The 18,616-nt window shown below is 34.2% G+C and overlaps 1 protein-coding gene and 1 long non-coding RNA gene across 3 annotated transcripts in view; both read left to right on the forward strand.

Annotated features, from left to right (window-relative positions):
• The window catches only part of LOC140445775 (netrin-1-like), an 879,901-nt gene that overhangs the window by 87,520 nt on the left and 773,765 nt on the right, over positions 1–18,616 (forward strand). The gene's annotated exons all lie outside the window — the stretch shown is intronic.
• On the forward strand, positions 3,081–6,825 carry LOC140446963 (uncharacterized). The gene is made up of 2 exons (XR_011951544.1): positions 3,081–3,514; positions 6,523–6,825. It is a non-coding gene; the product is annotated as an uncharacterized lncRNA (long non-coding RNA).

Raw genomic sequence — 18,616 nt, forward strand, 5'->3', positions numbered from 1 at the left:
CATCTTTAGCGCCGGTTTGTGAATTTATTGGATATTTTTCTAAAATGTATTCGAAAAATATCTATCAACTTTTAGATTGAATATAATCTTAGTATGATTATTTATATTGTTCAAATAATTTATCTCAGTCTACTTATTTAACATCTACGCTTTGGGAAAACCCCAAATATCTGTAAGCATAAAAAGAAAAAAATGCTTTAGAGCTCTCCCCTGAATAAAATACTTCTATTTGGGTCAGAAGTGAAAAACCCTTCGGCATTGTAACCATGCACACTAAATTCCGAAAATATCTGCGTCCTAGAGTTTTTCAACCCGTCTTAAAAATCCGAACCTCGATTTTTTGAATTGTAAGAGATGACTTTTAGGCCTGAAAGAGTAAAGAACATCATCATGATTACTCTAGTACTGTCGCTGAAGTGAAATGCTCTCGTTTCAATAAAAATATATAAGGGAAAAGCCACAAAAGGCACATTTCATAAAAGAAAAATGTATACATGAGCAGACGTTTTTCCCATTTCACTTCAGTTATGTGCTTTGAGTTGGCTCGTATTACATTTCGTGGTGTAGCACTGGCCAAAAATATTATTATCATGCGTTTGGCTGCGTTTTATTAGGGGAAACAAGATAAATACAGACATTGGGCAAAGCTATAACTTCTAATAGGTTTAAGAGAAAAATGACCGAACCGTTTTAAAAATAAAACGTTTCATATTTACTCTGGAAAAGTTTCAGAAATTCGTCAAAATTTATTCTAACCATATACATGTTGTAAAGATAATTACACACGCGATTTTATTTACTTATAATATTTATTTACTACTTGTAAAACGGTTATTGCATCCTATAAAATACAACTGATTCATAGATAAGCAAATTGTGTTTAGTAGCTATGAAGCTCACTTTTGGTTGAATGACTACGTCAACAAACAAAAGTGTCCTATTTGGAGTTAAGATAATCCTCAAATGTTGAGAAACCATTACATTCAGAAAAACTGACTGTTTGGTGTGCTTTATGGTCTGGTGGAATCATTGGACCATACTTTTTCAAAAACGATGCTGGCGAGAAACTTACAGTCAATGGTGACCGCTATAGAGACAGGATTACTGCCTTTTTCATTCCCCAACTGAACAACCATGATGTGCAGGAGCTCCCTTTCCATTATGATGGCGCAATATGTCACACAGCTAGTGCCACAATTAATTTTTTGAAGGAAAAGTTTTTTAACCGCATAGTTTCACGTTTCGGACCGTGAATTGGCTTCCAAGATCGTGCGATTGAACACTGTTAGACTATTTTATATGGGAATATGTGAAGGTACTAGTCTACGCCGATAAGCATGAATCGATTGACTACTTGAAAGACAACACTCGCCGCGTTATTGCCGATATACGGCGACAAATATTGGAAAAAGTTATCGAAAATTGGACCTCTATATTAGACTACGTCAGAGCCAGCCATGACGGTCATATGCCACAAATTATATTTAAATTACAATGCCAAAAGATTATCTTTCGCATAAAGTCAATTTTATGTCAATTGATAAAAATTATCTTTGTTTTATTTCATTTCAAAGTTTTATACTTCTAAAGAAACATCCTTTACAATTAAACCTAGAGCTAGGATTAATACTATTACAATTCCGGGTCGAACCGCGTCATTTATCATTGCGCCGACCTTTCGACATACTCTTTGATGTCTTCTTTACGGCTTCCGAGGTCTCAGTGTCTCGAGCCCCCAGACACTACTGCACTGATCACTAACCAATGAATTACTGCCACTGAGAACAGAGAATGGTTCATTTAAACCGTCGATGGTGACGTGGTTTGGGTGGAGGTTGGCGTGGGGGTTATCGGGTGATTGGCGCGGCGGTTGCCGCGATCATTTTTGACAGTAGGATTTTGATTCGCGGGTGGAGTGGATGATATTTTCTTTATGAGAGGTATTGACCTAGAGCTGAAATTGAATCGGAATTGCGAACACAAATGGAATGTTTATAACTCCTATTTTGGATTTTACGATTTGTTTGACGTATATAGAGTCGGCGGCAATCTGCACAAAGAATTTCATAAACTCCGAGATGTTCATTTGGAATGTTGTCTTTGGTTGATCGGACAAGAGGTGAAAGTTTTTGTTGGGGGGTAAATATTATCTTTATTAGTCTTGATTTAAGAATTTGGTCGATTTTATCAGTGACACGTTTGATGTAAGGAAGAAAAACTTTCGTATGATGAGGGTATGAGTCTTTGGGTTGAGACTAAGTGGGTGATTGATAACTGTGGATGCTCCTATTGATCTGATTTTCGCGGTAACCGTTTTAGATGAGCTTGTTTTAAACTAAAGGGCTCAGCGGGTCTACTTGACGAGGAGAATTTTTGACGAAGGATGAAGCATTTTCGCCGAGAGATTGTAGTTTTGGCCAAATACTTGGTCAATGGTTGTGTAGGGCAGTTGTATGCACTGATAATGGAAGGTAGAGGAATATCGGGTTTGTGAATTTTGGGTAGGAAATATATTCGAGGTGTTCTGGAAGACTTTTCACGAGGAATTAAAGATTGTTTTATGCCACCAGGAAGAGAGGTTTTATTGATAATGGCTTTTGTTGTTTTCTCCAGATAGGTTGTTGGATTATTAGGAACTAGTCTTTAGTCTGGAGTATTAATAAGATTTGAGAGTTTAATAATGTAAGGAGTAGTGTTTAGGATGAGGGTGGCATTGTAACCAAATTTATTTTAGAACAAGTTAATTACGATTTAGTGATGAAGCTTGCAAGAAAAAATTTTGAGGAAATACGATAAAAAAAACATAAAATAATTTAAATAGAAAAATCAAATCAAAACTTGATTACTGATTTAAGTTTATAGAGTCTAATACCGCTTTGTATTTTCTTGGATTATCGGTCTTAAAAACTCATTTTTTCATAAACTAATAGAAAAGATATTAAAATACGTATGATGATCGAGATTTGTAACAATAGAGCTAATAATAACAATGAATTATTTTTTTTAACAAATTATTTTTATAATCTTGTCTATTTCGTGTATTTCAAACGTAGATCATTATTAGGGGCCCCGCACTATGTTAAACTATCTTATCACACACAAAAATTTTGCGATAGTAAACGACACTGCCAAATCCGTTTATTCGTTCTCATTCTAAATAATATGGAAAGTACACGCAAGTCAGATATTTTGGAACAATTAATATTCTACAGCCACAAGGTCTTCCCGGACAATACCATTTATAAAACTGAAGAACTGTCGTTGCATAATGAAGAATATAAAGAAATAGCTACACTTTTTAAGGACAAAAATAAAAAGATATTTCAGATTCAGAAAATAGAAAAAATACACAATCCCTATCTTCTAACACAATATGCTATAAAGAAGAGACACTTAGAGAAACTGAGCAAACAAGAAAAAAGAAAAATACCAAGGGAGAAACGTTTATTTCATGGAACCGGTAAAGATGAGATGAAAAAGATTTGTGAGACAAATTTTGACTGGAGACGGAAAGGTATTTATAAATATTTATTCTAATAACTTCTTTCTAATAGTGAATTGTTTAATAGGCCTTTTTGTTTGTTTTTGTCTCCTCTTCAATCTGTTCTATGTTACGAACAATAAGTACAATTTTTTGACTAATATTAATTAGGACATGTAGGAATTTTCTCTAATGAGGAACTACCTTTAATATTATTTTACAAAACTAAAAGGCCCAAAATGAAGATCAGCTAAGGCGAAGAATTTTGCAAAAATTTCGTGATCGACTTAGACACAGTCCAAAGGCTTATTGCACATGCAAGACAAGTCCGTTGGTTTGAATCGTTTAAAGTTTAAGTGACGCATCTGTGGTTTCGTGTAGCTCACGCACTAGCACATTACGATGATCACTGGCTTTATGTTTGTGTTTATCACTGTAACGTTTATTTCTGTTTTTACAGATGATATTTTTAAGTCTCTCTTGATTAGCATAATGGGAACATATGTACCAAGAAGCATCTGTTATTATGCGCAGGTTCTTATTTTAAAATCTTTGGAGGATTTAAAGTTTTGAGTTACTAGCAGCACCAGAGATTTCTATTCCATATGTCCATACCGGCTTCAGGATTGAATTGTAGATTATTATTATACTTTATTCATATGTTGAAGCTGTATACTATTCATTGTGACCAGTGGGCAGGTATCCCTTTTCATTGTGAAGGTTACGTGCTTGGATTTGGCTACATTTGCTTTCATTTTCCATTTGTTTAGCCAAAGTTCGAAATCCATGGTGTAAAGTAGGTAAAGCACAAGTCCAAGAACACTTCCTTCGGGTACACCTGATTCAACTGGGGTCAGTGCATTTCTCTTGGTGTCTAACTAGGAAGTATTTGTTGCTTAGATAAGATTCTAGCACACCATAGAATCTACGCGATAGATGCTTTTTGATTTTGTAAAATAGGCCGGGGTGCCAGACCTTATCAAAAGCCTGACTTATATCGAGACTGCGGAACAGTATCGTTTATTTTCTAGGTTGTTGTCAATTTGTTTAACAATTCTATGTACCTGTTTTTTTAATGGCCTTTTTAATTGACCAGACTATTTTGTAATTTGTATTCACAGAACAACAATCAAAGTTCGAGTTAGTACTAAATGTAAGTTTTAATTTTTATTTTTATTTTTTTTTTATTTTTATTTATTATTATTATTTTTTTTTATTTCCTTATATTACTTTTTGATATTCTATGTAATATGTATATATATTTTTTATTTTGTTTTGGTCATCTTTTATAATAATTTTGTTTTAATTTTTTTTTTCGTATTAAAAGGTTTATAACATGATTGGTATGTTCGCAAATTGCTTACAAGTTTCATCTTAATTCTATGGTTAGTACATTATATTGTTTATATGTACCTGTTAGATAGTGCTATGTTCCCGACGGAGACCAAACTAGTAATCAGGTATAATTTTTTTTTTATTTCTAACGTGGGCTGAAGTCTTTTTAATAACAATTTCTCAAATATTTTGAATAGAATTAGCAAGACTGTTTCTTCCCTGGTTTTAAAACCATTATGAATTTGGCTACATTCCATTGTTACGGAAAATAACTAAGTCTCAAAATAGCATTAAATATCTGCTGGATACAACTCGTACCCTTACTTGGTAGATTTTGTAAGACTTCTCGTGTTACAAGCTCATAGCCAGAAGATTTTTTCTCATTATTGTAGTGTATTGAGTGAGTATTCAATGTTAATTGATGGAGACAATTATTCGAGGTGATTTTGTATATTTTGATTGGTAAGCATTTAAATAATTTTTTTTAAATTCTTTTGCAGCTTTATTGAATGTGTTGTTATTACTTTGGGTTCGGTTTCGTTGCCATATTTACATAAGTTTCCTTTTTTCTACGATTTTTTGGTTTACTATTACTGGGCAATGTTCTTTATGAGTTGATAACCTACTTTGTGGAGTATCCAACCAGGCACATTTTTGTTCATTTTTTGTGAATTCCCTTAGAGCATTTTTTTACCTCAGTTGGTGTTTTTAATGATACCTGCAGTATTTTTACCATGTTAATTCTTTCCTAAAATTCTTTTTATCTGGTGTTATGGTTGCCAAGTCTTGGAAGTATAGGCTTTTGTTGTACATTCGTATATATGGTTAAGATAATTGGAGTATGATCAGATGTCATATCTAGGTTCGATTCAACTTTGAATAGGTTAGTGTTATTAGGTTTTCATATGTAGAAGTCTAAAAGATCTGGCATTTTACTGGGGTCTATCGGCCAGTATGTAGGTTCTCCGATAGATGTAAATTTCATGTTGTTTTCTGTGATCGCTGTTAGTAACTCCCGTCCTTTTATTGTTGTTAGTCGCGAACCCCTGATTGTATTTTTTGCATAATAGTCACCTCCTGCTACAAATCTATTACAGACCTAGTGTTTGGAGACAATGTTCATATTGTTTCTTCTTGTTACTAAATTTGGGTCGGCAGTAAACTGCTTATAAGGTAATTCTTTCTGCTTCTGTTTTATTTTTTACTGCGATACTTGTGGCCTGTATGTGATCTTTTTGATAGCTCTGTAGTTCATGATACTTCAAGCCGTTTTTCACATTGACAGCGGCTCCACCATGGGCATTTCCATCTGGATGGTTAGTAATGTAGCTGTTATATTTTGTTAGTTTAAAATAGTTTTTATTATCATATCTGTTTCCTTTTTCTGGACGCCCATGACATTTGAGCCACTTTTTGAATGGCTTAGAATTATGTGTTTCAATGCAAATACATATAAACAAATAAAGCACCATCAACGATTTTGTCTAATAAGTCATTTAATTGTGGAGATAACACTGCGTTCCCAATCACTGTTGATCAAAACAGTACGAAACTATTGTTTCATCTGATGGAAATACCTATTATTTCAATCTTTAATTTGTTTAATATTTTTAATATTTTTTTTTAATATTAACTACAATAGGATAACTATTATTCATTGGCCCTAAATTTCAATAAATGTACTTATTATTAACTCGCATCTCCAGGTACAAACGTTGGTCACAAATTTGGACAAGGAGTTTCTTTTTCAGCTAATGCGTACTATGCTACAAACTATACTGATGATAAAGACGAGGTTAAGGTTATAATTGTGGCAAAGGTTTTGGTTGGAAATACGTGTATTGGAAATAAGGGTATGATTATCCCGAAAGGCTGCGACGCTAGTACAAATAAAGAAGAACAGATTTTTGTTAAATATGATGATGGAACCTTCTATCCAGAATATCGGGTATATTATACAGGATATGATCCTGACAAATTAAGTTACTGTCAACAAAGAACAAAAAAGACCAATTTAGGAGAATTTATCCGTGGCAAGTTTTAAGTAAAAATATTACATTTAGCTGTTTTTTTGGTTTTAATAAAAATGAATTAAAAACTGTGTTTTTCATTACGTGGTTATAACAGATTAGATTTGGTCCAAATTCCTCCAAAGTGGGGAGATTTGGGCGGTATAAAATGCAACGGTTAAGTCATTTAAGAATCATTTAATTCGCACTGTAGGTGATACTTTGTCAACATATGAACAATTAGAAACCTATCTTATTGAAATAGAAGCAATATTAAATTCTCGTCCTATTTCTATTATGTCGTCTAACCCAAATGACCTTCTTCCCCTTACCCATGGACATTTTTTAATTGGTGGTCCGATGACAAGCTATCCTGAGACTGACTTTTTGGATATGTCAGTTATAAATAAATTATCAGCTTGGCAGCATCCCCAGCAGTTGAAGCAGCACTTCTGGAAACGATGGTATAAGAAATATCTTCATCAATGGATCAGCAGCAATAATGTTAATGCTACTGATAATGGAATAGTGGTCGACGTTTGGTGTTAATTCTTGAGGACAATTTGTCACCGTTATAATGGGCAGTTGGACGCATCAGGTCGGTGCACCCTGGGGAGGACGGCATTGTTAGAGTGGCAACTTTGAAAACTAAACTGGAGAGTACAGACCCTGCGTGAAGACGTTGTGTCCGCTTCCGATCAGCTAGATTATCGACGTCAACCGACAACTTCATTTTGAGCTTCAGTAGTTCAAGGCGGGCGGCATGTTCCGTCTCTTTATAATTTACTTCATGTTGTTTGTCGATTTTACTTTATTATTTTAGATTGATATCGGTAATTCTTAAAGTTTGGGTAAATTAGCTTCCAGAAATCTATTAAAAGATTAAAATGTTTATCAGTTTTACATATTTCTGGGGAAAATTTGTAGATAATAATCCCTGTCTTTAGAAATTAGGTAGTTTTAACATTTACAGTTAGTCGAATCAAGCGTTTCATTGTTCTCGGTTTCGCTACGTATTTATGTATTTCTGAGAAGGACAATACGTGCTTTCCCAAGATAAAATTTTATAGTTTTTAGAAACTACCTCCCCTCTACTAGGGTCTTCTGTTAGACGCTTTGTAATGTACTTTTAGTAGTAGCATTCGAAACTCAGTTCTGTACACACGTTTAGTTTGGTCAATAAAAGTTCTATCAAAATTGTCGTATATTATTTTAATTCAATAAAATAGTATTTTATAGCAAATACAGTAGACTGCCTCTATAACGAGAACTGAAATGGCAGACTAATTACCTCGTTATAAGCGGATCTCGTTATATCCAACAACAATAATACTGTGCATATATATGAATATGTAGTTTTCTAAAACATTAACTTTTCATAGTGAAGCCATCCGGAGTAATATAATATGCTAATAAATATTTTTTGAATGGTGTTTTTGAAAAAAAGTTGTTTAGTTTTATTGTCAATGAAATACATTAAAATAAAAAGGAGTTGTTTACTTTTATTGACAATGATATACGTTAAAACAAAAAATCTGTATTCTGCAAATCTGTATAAAGCGTATTTTCAAGAATAACATAAACTACTGCGTCTGCAATTGGAAGAAGTTTGTCATTTTTGACTGCTTTAAATTGTCCAGTATTCTATCTATCATATTTTCTAAAGATGTGAAACAATTTTATGCTTCTTTATTTGCGTTTTTTCTTTGGATAAAATTTCTGACAACCTTTAAAACACTTTCCACATCTTGTTTATTAGGACCTATATTATTAGGTGTGAATGGTAAACCCCTTACAATGACACTTGTGAATCATAAATTGTATATTTCCGACTAAGAATCATAAATTGTAAGAAGTTTATTGCGGACGGCAATTGAAAAGGATATTTATTTATAGCTACGGTCGGGCAAAAACGTAAAAAAACACGTTTTTCAATCTTATTTTCTCTCGTTATATGCAAATTTACCTCGCTATAGAGGGTTATTGTTCAATAGAAATTTCACGTTACATCTAATGTACCTCTTTATAAGCGAAAACTCGTAATAACCGTTGTCGTTATAGAGGGAGTATACTGTATATCTCACGGTAAATTAATCGTGAGCCGAACAGAGTCGTATAGCCCGTTTTGCTGCCCCCGTCACATTGGCATATAAAAAAGAAGAAGAGAAAAAATCAAGATTGTGTATAATCTTTAGAGAACTCAACAAAATAGTCACACCTCAATCACAGCTTTTTCTACTGATAGAAGATTTAATAATAAAAACAGTAAACTGTACCTAATTACTTTACAACATTATTGAGCATTCTGGTCAATTCCAATGAAAATTGAAGATAAACATAAAATAGCATTTATAACACAAGAGGGACGCTTCCGATGGACCTTTCTACCATTTGGATTAAAAACATCACCAGCCATTTTCCAAAGAATACAGAGTAATATAATAAGAATATATAAAATGTCAGATTTTGCAATAAACTTTATTGATGATATTATAATATTCTCAAGGACATTCACAGATCACATTTCACATATATTTATATTATTAGAAGCGGCACAAAATAGAGAAACCTATCGTTTGATGGTCGCCAACCTTCGGTAGAAGACGGCACATAAAGAAGAAAGAGGAAGCAATTATGAAAGAAGGTTTTAAACTAAAATTCTCAAAGTGCTCATTTGCCAAAAATAGCGGAAAATACTTGGGCCACATAATCAAAAAGAATTCGGTGACACGATTAAAAGATTACCTAACCGCTGTAAAAAATTTTCCGGTTCCGGAAAAAAGGAAAAATGTCCGCCAATTTTTGGGAAAAATCAATTTTCATCAAAAATTTATACCAAACAGAGCAGTTATACTTGACCCACTATATAAACTATTAAGGAAAGATATTAAATTCATTTGGACAAAAGGATGTCAAGAAGCTTTTGATAAGGTAAAAACTTGATTGTGTTCAAAACCAATTCTGAAGATATTTGACCTAAATGTTCCAATTCAAATCTACATGCATGCATGATTGGTGTGGGAGCTACGCTAAAACAGAACGATGGAAATGGTAATAGTAGACCAGTGTCCTATTTTTCAAAAAAGTTAACAGAAGCACAAAAGAAGGAAAAAGTAGTAAATCTAGAATGCTTAGCCATAAAAGAAGCAGTAAAATATTTCGTAGTCGTTCTTCATTTCTGTCCACGATTGTCTAATATTAAAATTATTATAATCCCTTCGCCCACTGTCATTTTAAAGATTTAATTCTGTGGATTATATCAGCGACCTCGATTTTCTCTCTGATCCATTCTATTCTTTTTCGATCTCTCTTTGTTATACCTAGCATGCATCGCTCCATTGATCTTTGAGTAACTTTGAGTTTCGCTATTATCTATTTCTTTAGTCTCCAAGTTTCGCAGCCGTATGTCATGATTGGCGATATACATTGATCGAATGCTATTTTCTTCAGGTGGAGTGGTATCCTGCATTTTTCAGGAAGCCAGTTTCATTCTTCTGTTGTTTTCTGAGACTAAAAGGCCAGATTTATGTATTGATTGTCCCAGGTATACATACTCGTCTGCTGTCTCAAGTGCAGTGTGGTTTATTATTACATCTTCGACATCTACTTACTCATTGTACATGGTTTTTGTCAAGTTTATTTTTAGGCCAATTTCATTGCTAACTGCATTTAGGTCGCTTATAAGTTCTTGTAGTCCTGCAGGATTATTAGTAATCAGAACGATGTCATCCGCAAATCTTAGATGGCTGAAGTAGTCTCTATTAATAAATAGACCTTTGTTCTACCAGTTTATTTTGCTGAATATATCTTATAGAGTTACAGTGAAGAGCTTTTGCTTGTCTGTATATATTTGCTAAAGTCTCTATCTACGGTTTGTCAATGCCTTGGTTGGTCAAAGCTTCTATTACTGCCTTGGGATATATAGAATCGAAAGACACTATATGAAAGTTAATACTAGCGGCATTTCATATTCTTCAGCTCTGCTGATTAGTTTTAGAAGTGTACGGATATAATCCAGTGTACTGAATCCACTTCTGGATTCAGTTTTTTAGAAGAAATATTTCTTCTCTATAATATATTCTGCTGGAATAATTAGAAGATAGAGATTGTGTATTTTTTTTTATCTTCTGAATCTGAATTAAATCTGATCTGAATCTGTTTATTTTTGAGCTTGAACAGTTTAAATATTTTTTTATATTCTTCACTCTGTGACGACAGTTCTTTAGATTTATACATGGTATTGTCCGGAAAAAGTTGCTGCTTTGGTTTATTAATTATTCGAAAATGCGGGTACTTCCCTTATTTAAAAACACAAATTGAACGAATACATTGATTTGGCAGTATTGTTTACTATCACAAAATTTTTTGGTGATAAGATAGTGTAAGATAGTACGGGGCCCCTAATAGTGATTACGTCTAAGTATTACCTGGAATAAACAACGTTATAAATATATTTAATCGTTATAATTAGTTCTATTGTTATAAATTCTCGATTATTCTGCTGCGTCCTAAAATATTTCCTAAATCTTTTGTTACAATATTTATTTAATTAAAAAAATTCGTAATCATTCTTAGAATTTAAGTTTTTAATGTTTAAGATAAATTTATACATAGTAACGTATGGTCCCAAAGTTTTGGGAAAAATTTCACCTGGTCTGATTGAGAAGCAAAATGCATTTAACAAAGAAGGCCACGGAATTGAAATGTCATCAGTTATTGACATTTAATAAACAAAGCAGAATATTTTGGTTTGTGCTCTGCAAAATGTCTTATAAAATTGATATTCGTCGAGGTGTTTATAATATGGTTGGGCGAATGTTGAAACGAGATATTGTTAATATTTATCGAGATCAAAACATAAGCAAATCGATAATTTATCGCACAATCAGAGAATGTGAAGAAGGGATACCATGTGTTAACTTGCGTAAAGTGCCGACCGCGGATTTTGAACCATATAAGAGAGGCAAGACTGATTGAAGCAGCTAAGAACAAAAATTGGGGTCTCACAGCGAAAACTGGCCAGAAGATTTCATGTTGGAAAGACTACAGTGTACAGGACCCTATCGAGTAACAATATTATCTACCGGAAAAAAAGGAAAGCTTCAAAATGCACAGAGGATCAATTAGAGAGAATTCCGAGATGTTGCCGCGCGTTAAGGCGAGTGCATTTCGTCAACATGTTGATCGTGATGGACGATGAAAAATATTTGACTTTGTCCAACTCTGAGATGAAGGGTAACGATGGGTTGGCTGAGGCTGGCTTTATCTCACAGCCCTACATTGGTGTTGTTCGAGGCGAAGCCTTAAACGCAAATATTTATATTAAAAGATGTCTCTCTAAATTGCTTTAATTTGTGAGCACACATCATGCAAATGATCAAATAGTCTTTTGGCCAGATTTTGCTTCATGTCATTACTCGAGGATCACAAGGGACTGGTACGAAACTAACAACATTAGATTATTGTGGTCAGAGTTATATGCTTTTGAAATTTTTCCCAAAACTTTAGGACTATACGTTAGTATGATTTGTTCACTACTTTTAAAAATGAAAGAAAGTCGAATCAGTATAATTTTGTATTTTCTTTTTCGCTTTTTAAAATATACTTTTTAATACACGATTTGAGCAAAAAATCAATAGGTATAAAGGGGCCACTTGAAAAATCTTCATATTAAACAATCATAATTGAACAGAGAGACCAGGTTAGAGAACAGGTTAACCAACAACCAAGCTACACATACCTTGGTGCCAATATAAATAGCCAATAGGACCGTTCTACTGAAATAAAACAACGCATCGGAAAAGCAAGATCAGGCGTTCGTTAAGATGAAGTCTCTTTTCAGAAGTCCCGATTTACCACTTGGCCCCATCTCTATCATCAGATGCTATGTATTTTCTACGTTATTATATGGAGTAGGGGCCTGGACGCTTTCGGAAGCTTCTTTAAGATGGAGTATTACAGAGGCATCATAAGAATTTCATGAGTGGCTCGTGTGACTAATGTTTAAGTCCTACGTAAAATGGGCAAGGAATTAGAGATTATCAACACAACCAAAGAACACATATTAGAATATCTGGGCCATGTTGTGAGAAATGAACAGAGGTACGGCTTGTTGAAACTCTTCGTAAGGTATTTGGAAAGAGAAGACAAAAGAGAAGAATAATATCTTGGCTTTAAAACTTGAGAACGTGGTTCAATACATCTACAACTGGACTATTCCGAATAGCAGCAAGAAAAGTTGAGATAGCCATGCTGATGGCCAATATCAATACCTAATAAGAAGAGACCAGAAAGAAAGAGAAGTATATAATCGACATCAAAGTGGACTTTACAGTTAGATCATAAAAATGAAAATAGGGAGATACACCTTATCCATCTCAATAACTAGAGACTGCCCACAAGCGAAGAAATTGCAACTTTACTTTAGTACTATATTAACTTCTATGCAATTTAATAAACCTTGGGGTGTTATTCTGACAAGTATTCGCTAATGAACTTGTCATAATTATGAAGGAAAAGTTCAAAAACATCTTTTGTAATTAAGGGAGGACTGAATTATATAAATCCATTTGTATAAGATGATACTTAATATGATTTGATACTTAATATAATATGATACTTAACATAATATGTAACATTAAGCAAGAGCTACGGAGATGTATGAGAGAAAAATGGTTTCCTGAGAAGTACGTAAAATGCTCGTAAAAGATATGTATGGGAGAGCGTACCCAAAGTAAGGACCTGTGTCAGTTGGCCGAAAGTTTTCCAGTGACGGTTGGTTTGTATTAAGGGTACGAAAAGGGTCACTGATGAGGGAGGACTTAATGTTAGCAGGTCGAAAACGGAGTATATGTAATTGGGAGGAACAGGAATCGTTGGGGAGACCGAACTTCTTGGAGAAAAACTAGGATGATTTAACAACAAAGACTGAAATGGTTTGGTTACAAAAATTGATGGAAAAGGGACGCAGAGAAAAACCGAGGAGAAGATAAAAGGACTGTCTGGTAGAGAACTTGAGAGAGAAAGATTTAGTTAAAGAAGACACGATGGACAGAAATGTGTGGTGAAAAAGAGTCAGGAACCGCGACCTTATTTTGTTGAACCAACCCGAACCACGGCCGTGCTTTTAATTGTACACATTATTGATAATTTTGGTCGTCATACTCATATTCATTGTTGTTATAATCTTCAATTAGAAGCAGACTTAAATAATATTTAAATAAATTGTTCCTTATTAAGACCAATATTGAGCACAGTATGTGGGAGCACAGTTGAATGAAAAATCTAAGGGCGAACAGAAAATTTACAGACAAAAATTTGAAATTTATCCCAAACTTTCTGAGGGATTTGTATAATACCAATGATGACTCACGGTGTGATGGTTAGGAAGTAGAGTTAGTCTAAGCAGCATGACAAACAATTGTGATTATTCAAACATTTGTCTCTACATAGGTTTATCCCCCTCCACTCCCTTTATATTTCTGTAAAACCTTTTCGTATCATTGTGGATCAAGTTGCAAATCTTCTATCACTTTAGTCCCATTATGCTCTTTTATTTCTCTTGTGTATATGTTTTTCTAATTTTCGAACAATAGCGAGTCTCTATTGGGGCCAAACAGCTAAAGTGAAAGTAGGATCTACATTGACCAATAAAATTGAGATCAAGAAAGGGGTACGACAGGGCTGTATCTTGTCTCCTATTCTCTTTAATATATACTCAGAAGAAGTATTTAAGACAGCACTGGAGGAAAGCACAGAAGGCATAAAGATAAATGGAGAAATAATTAATAACATAAGGTATGCTGATGACACTGTGATTCTAGCAAGTAGCATGGAGGAACTGAGTTACCTAATGAGTAAGATACAAAAAACAAGTGCACAATACGGACTCGGACTAAATATTACAAAAACCAAATGGATGTTAGTAAGCAAAACCCAACAACCACCACAGCAACTGATATTAGACAATGAAAGAATTGAACACGTGGATTCGTACATCTACTTGGGAACAACAGTGAACTCAAATTGGGATCAAGCGAAGGAAATACGTATAAGAGTAGAAAAGGCAAGAGCATCGTTCACTAGCATGAAGCAAATTTTCACCTCTAAAAGCCTCACCCTACCTCTCAAAATTCGACTTCTGAAATGTTATGTATTCCCGGTTTTGTTATATGGAATGGAGGCGTGGACAATGACCGCAACATTGATAAAAAAAGTAGAGGCCTTCGAAATGTGGGCTTACCGACGTATATTACGTATATCCTGGACTGAGCACGTGACCAACGAAGAGGTACTACGCCGGATAGGTAAAGAGAGAGAGGTAGGAATAAGTATAAAGAAAAGAAAGTTGGAATACTTGGGTCACGTTATGAGACATAATAAATATAGAGTACTACAACTGATCGTTCAAGGAAAAATAGACAGCAGAAGGGGTCCAGGGAGGAGAAGACACTCGTGGCTCCAAAACTTGCGGCAATGGTTCGGATTGTCATCTGCTGAACTATTCAGATCTGCCGTAAACAAAGTCAGAATAGCCATGTTGATTGCCAACGTTCGGAACGGACAAGGCACATGAAGAAGAAGATATGTTTTTCTTCTTTTCTGGGTTCCTTATAAGATTCAACCGTTGCTCGCGATTTTCTTTGTTGAATGACACTATATGACCCGACGACCTTTCCTAGTTCGTCGAGTAAGCATCTTTATGTAGGCTTCATTTTTTTTTTCTTTTGTTACATTCTTGCATTTATCGTCAAACCAATGATTTTTACGGCACAATTTTCCGTTTCTATTTCATCTTTCGCTGCTACTTCAATCTCTTCCTTTATTCTGGTTCAGTAAGAGTCTATATCTGTCTGGCCTTTTTCATTTACATTTTGATTCTTTAGCTTGTTAATGATGTTTTCTGTTTAACGTTCTGCAGTTTTCGCATCTCTCAGCTTTTGCACATTTCATTTTTTTCTATCCATTTTATTTTCCTAACTGATGTTTGAAATTCTAGTCCTCAGTGTTGAAATCACTAGACAATGATGTGATTCTATGTTTGCTCCTCTATAACTTCTGCAGTTTATTGCGTCTGTTCTTTGCCTTGAACCTATTAAGATGTAATCAATTTAATTAGTTGTTCTTTCATTAGGAGAGGTCCAGGTTACCTTGTGTATGTTCTTGTGTTGAAAATAGGTGCTAGCGACTGTCATATTTAGTGCTGCTGCTAAGTTTATCAGTCGTAATCCATTATCGCTACTGATGTTGTGTAGGGTATGTTTTCCTATAGTGGGCATGAAAACTCGCTCTCGTCCTATTCTTGCATTCATGTCACCTAATACAATCTTAATGTCATTTATGGGACATCTTCTGTAGGCTTACTCTAGGTCTTCGAAGAACTGTTCTTTTGTTTCCTCTGATTTGTCATCAGTTGAAGAATGTGCATTAATCAAACTGTAATTAAAGAATTTCCTTTTTAAACGCAAATAGCACATTCTTTGACTGTAGGCTTTAAAGTCAGTAATTAGGCCTTTTGTTTCTTCGGTTTATAATAAATCCCATCCCATCTATGTGTTGGCTTTCATTGCAGCTATAACGTATGGAATGGGTTATCTTGTCAAAAGTGCTAATTCCCATCCACCGCATTTCCTGCAGTGCTAAAACATCTACTTTTTACGTGCTCACTATGTCTAGTAAAGATGAGAGTGCTTCAGTTGTAACGAAAATATTTTGCCTACCATAGGGTAAGATTATATGGGGTAGAAAATTGGGGACAGAAATTATGGGGGTCGAGATAGGGCAAGCAAAATAAATCGAAACGTATGCGAACGGCACTCAGGGGTTAATTGAAGAGTTGGGGTCGTGGATAAGTTGAATGGCAATAGGTCGAATTGGGGCAACTTAAAAAAAAATGAAACAAAGGGATACTTACATAAATCTCCTGGACAACTGGGCAAATAGGGACAACAAGAAAAAGACTTCTAGCTATTTGAAAGGGAGGACGTCGCTTCGAAGAATCCCAAATTTGCTGGATTTAGGAAAAATATCCCTAAAATAAAAAACACATCAAAGGGTTAGGAGATTATTTTAAAATAAAGCAAACAAAATAGTTCAGAGAAATGAAATAAACATTTATTTCTGTCACAAACAAACAGTTACATATACAGATAAGCAGAAGTAATTATGATATTTATAATTACATGGCTTTATACCAAAATAAAACAATACTTACATATATCCTATCTGTTTATAAACTCACAAGTGGGAATTGCTACAAAACTTACAAAACTGTTATTAGGTTATTTATAACTGGCAGAAATAGATTATCAAAATTAAAGATATCTTTTTAAAATGAAAATCACATAAAGGTTAACCTTTTCTACAAACAAACAAAAAATAGAAAATGTCACTACAAATTAAAGGTTAGCTGTCATAATATGTCAATATTTAATTTTGATGACAAAGAACGATTAGATTGACAGCATAACCACACCCTTAGATTTACAATACCAATAAATTATTAAAACCTTTTATTTTTATTATTTATTATCTAATTATGAAAGCAATTATTAAAAAAAATGTCTATTTTTATTTTGAAATTTTAAACACAAAAAAAATTACCTTGATTTTCACATAAAACAAACACTTCTGAGGGTTAGACTGGAATTTAAACTCCGTGCCACACGAACAAATTCATCTCCAAATTATGAGGGATAATCTGGGACGGCTTCTTAGGACAAATAAAAACTTGATGTTGAAAGTTTGGAACACAAACTTTGGGCTGGGCTTCTTAAAAACAGGACACAACGGCAACATGTGGTTAAAAAATTAGAAATAGTGATGACCCTTTTCAAAACTGACTTATTACATAGAGTATATTTCACTATTTTCAACAAATTTTTGCCGGTCTTTTTACCGACACACACAAACGTCTGCCACTCTAGTTACCCATTTCAACCTCATTAACTGTACTTAAAACTCCACACTGCTACTATACTGCACATTTTCCCTTGACAAAAGACGAAAAACGAAAAAAAAACATTACGAATTAAAAGAAAAATTCGGACTAACACCGAAACCAACTGCCTTTGACGGCGGCCTCACTGAGAGTGATCTAATAATCTTTTAAATTCATTCGCTTAACTTAGCATAAACAAAACATATAAACTGGAATATTTATTTGAAACGCAGTATATTTAGCGGTTTCGATCAAAGAAAAATATCAAAGAATTTGCGTCCGTGATATAAACAACTCTAAAAATGGTTTATTTTACCCGGCGACGCTAAGATGAATTGGAATAATTCGGTGTTTTAATACGTACGAAAGTAAAGAGAAATACACTAAGATTATTCTTTGATATTTTATAAAATACGAGGGGATTTTAATACATACCCAAAGAATTTAGAAATGCTACACAGTTCATTACAGGGTTCGGGTATTCCATGTTCCTAATCTCAATTCCATTTTTCGTTTGCAGAGTCGTCATGAATTTCATCCAGCTAATAGTTCCTGGGGTCCCGTAAAACATGCTTTTTTACAAGAAGAGGTTGTCGGCCTCTAGCTCAACCTCCAACCTTTAGGGCCAGAGACTCTTCTGTTAGGGTTGCCATACCTTAATCTGTTTTAGTTCGCGGATGATATTTTTATTTTCCTGTCCTAGGACCGGTTATGGCGTTCCCCTATCCACTACCTGGGGACGCATCCGATGGGTGACAGGAAACTTGATACAAACAACGGATATAAACAACTCTACTAAGCTACCTCAATAATATTTTCAACCAAAGAAAACGTGGGATGTTATTAATAACG

The sequence above is a fragment of the Diabrotica undecimpunctata genome, chromosome 7 (genome assembly GCF_040954645.1).
Source record: "Diabrotica undecimpunctata isolate CICGRU chromosome 7, icDiaUnde3, whole genome shotgun sequence".
NCBI classification, from domain to species: Eukaryota; Metazoa; Arthropoda; class Insecta; order Coleoptera; family Chrysomelidae; genus Diabrotica; species Diabrotica undecimpunctata.